The following is a 2521-nucleotide window of genomic DNA, read 5'->3' on the forward strand; positions in this document are numbered from 1 at the left end:
CAACCCAAGAGTGCAAATGTTTTGATAAAAAACTAAAAGTTGCTAAGGAGAAACTATAAGTGTTAGAGAGTTATCCAAAAATTACAAGACCAAGAGTTCAAAGGTCTACAAATCGGACCATACCAATACATAACCAGAAGAGAAATAAAAAAGAGAGAGTCATAAGGGGTCTAGCTTGTCCATACTAAACAAGGTAAGGTTGGCATTAGGAGGAAGATCCCGGACCTGAGCTTTCAAATTCTCGAACATAGCAGTCATTCCATTCACCACGTGGCCTTGCAACTCGGCATAATCATCATAAGAAGACTGGAGTTTCTCTTTAACCTCTAGAAGCTCACCATAAGTCCGGCTGTAGCTCTCCTTAGCCTTCTTTGCAATATCTTCAGCCAAGTTGGCAGCCGCCTCCCCAGCAGTAGCTCGGGCCTTCTCCCTCTCCACAGCAAGCTCCAGCCCAACATTCTTCGCTTCTAGCTCAAGCCTCAACCCTTCCACCCTCTCATAATTAGTCTTGGCTTTCCCAAGAAAGGCACTAGTGGCATTGATAGGAGATTTCTTGAACTCCCTCGACAGTGCAGCGAAAAGGTTGGCCATCCGGATGCTGTTACTAGATATAAAGTCAAGATGGTGGAGAATAGACACATCATCAGTCGGGACAAAGCCGTACGGGGCAATATGCTCCGCAGCAAAGGCCACACCGTCAAAGTCCTTATCATTGAGATTATAAGCTCCAGCAGTCCTCGGCCTTTTGGGAGAAGGCCCAGTGGAAGAAGGGAAAGAGGCAGCACCAGAAGTTATCAGAGGAGGATCAGTAGAGGCCACCCAAACTTGAGGGGTTGGGATGATCTTCCTTGGACTCTGAAGACCAGAGTCTGGCTTCTTCGGCGGGACCTGGGAAGAACCCTCCCCCGACGACTTCCTCTGGAATTTTTGGGTGGCCACCGTTTTCTTGGTCTTGCAAAGGAACTTCATGGAATCAGAGCTAGCAACCATCTCTGAAAAAAGAAAAAGGATCACAAAAATAGTTATACAGTGAACGACTACAAAACCACGATAAAGCAAAAACTTTAAAGAAGTTGGACACTACCTAGCTCAGAACGGAGAAGAGCGGGATCCCCTAAAAACTTCTTTGTATCCAAATGAGGAGGCTCCCCCCAGTGCTCATCCAAAACACCCACAAAGGCTATCTCCACCTCATCAAGACTCTCTAAAGGATACTTAGGAACTATAGGGTCCTTTTGCCACCAAAGAGGAAATGCAGCATCATTGTTCTCATCCAGAAAAAAGGGGGTGAACATCCTCAATTGCCCGGACTTTAAAATAAAAGTTTTTAAAATCATGGAAGGAGTCATCAAAAATAAAAAAAAACCTTTTTTCCCTGGGTAGCCCGAAAAGAGATTCAAGAAGCCTTCTTCTTAGCCGCCCCCAGTTTAGTCATCACAAACAGATAAAGAAAAAGACAGAGGGAAGGTCGGACGCCCAGCTCCTGACACAACAACTGAAAAATTTTCATGAAGGCCCAAGATCGGGATGAAGCTGAGAAGGGGCTACATTACAGTTTCACAAGATGTCAGACTCAAACTCGGTAAATGGAAGGGTAACACCTAACTTGGTAAAAAAGCAGTCATACACATAAAAGAAAGGACGCTCCGCCTGACTTAAGGGAAGAAAACTGACCCTCTCCACAGGGTCGGGTGACACCAGCTCGTAGTTTTTCTCATCCTCCCTATTCCCACAGACCCTATGATGCCTCCTAAATTTCTCACAGTACTCCCGATCTGCTACAGTAACACACCCTAATACTACGAAATCTAACCAGTCGGCCATACCAGGAGGAACCTTTGTGAAAATTTTGACAATATTTTTACGAGAAGACCTAGAAACTATACCTACAGCAAGAAAATGAAAGGAGTGTCACTACCAAACAACTCGACCAGAAATAAGAAGATGAAAAAGCGAACAAGCAAACAGCAACACGATAACAAAAGGGTGCCCCAAGGTTCACAAGAACAAAGATCAAAACCCAGAGGCACCCTTCGGAGGCAATACAGACACAGAGGAGAAAAAGTGCAAGAAATCAAAATCAAAGCCCTAGCTCTTTCAACAAACAAGAAAAATCAAAGCTTTAAGTGAAAAATAGAAGCATGCAGTAGAAACAAACACCAAGCAGAAGGATCGCGACCATGAAAAGTGCGAAGCGCCCAAAACAGAGTACCAACCTGCAACAAGAAGAAGCAGTAGCGACGAACGCACAGTAGAGTCACGGACGGTCCACACCAACAAGCGCCTTGAAGCTTCAGGGGAAAGGAAAAAGCTTGAGGCAGATTAAAGAGAAAGAAGGATTTTTTCTCTCAGGAAGCAAGAAAACTGAAGAACGTAAAACCCCTTTGATTTCAAACAAAATACAAAGAGGGAAACGAAACGACAAAGAAATAAAAGGCCCAATTAAAAGGCTTTTAAAGCGCTTGCATGAAAACTAACGCACTCGAGAATGGCGCAGCATTTAAAGAGCAAAAGAAGGAAC

General features: G+C 44.3%; 1 pseudogene; it reads right to left on the bottom strand.

Moving 5' to 3' along the window:
• Positions 1-382: 382 nt before the first annotated feature.
• LOC148563906 (uncharacterized) lies at positions 383-990 on the bottom strand (annotated as a pseudogene).
• Positions 991-2521: the final 1531 nt, after the last annotated feature.

This window comes from Arachis ipaensis, chromosome B5 (assembly GCF_059453495.1).
Source record: "Arachis ipaensis isolate K30076 ecotype BB chromosome B5, ASM5945349v1, whole genome shotgun sequence".
Taxonomy (NCBI): domain Eukaryota; kingdom Viridiplantae; phylum Streptophyta; class Magnoliopsida; order Fabales; family Fabaceae; genus Arachis; species Arachis ipaensis.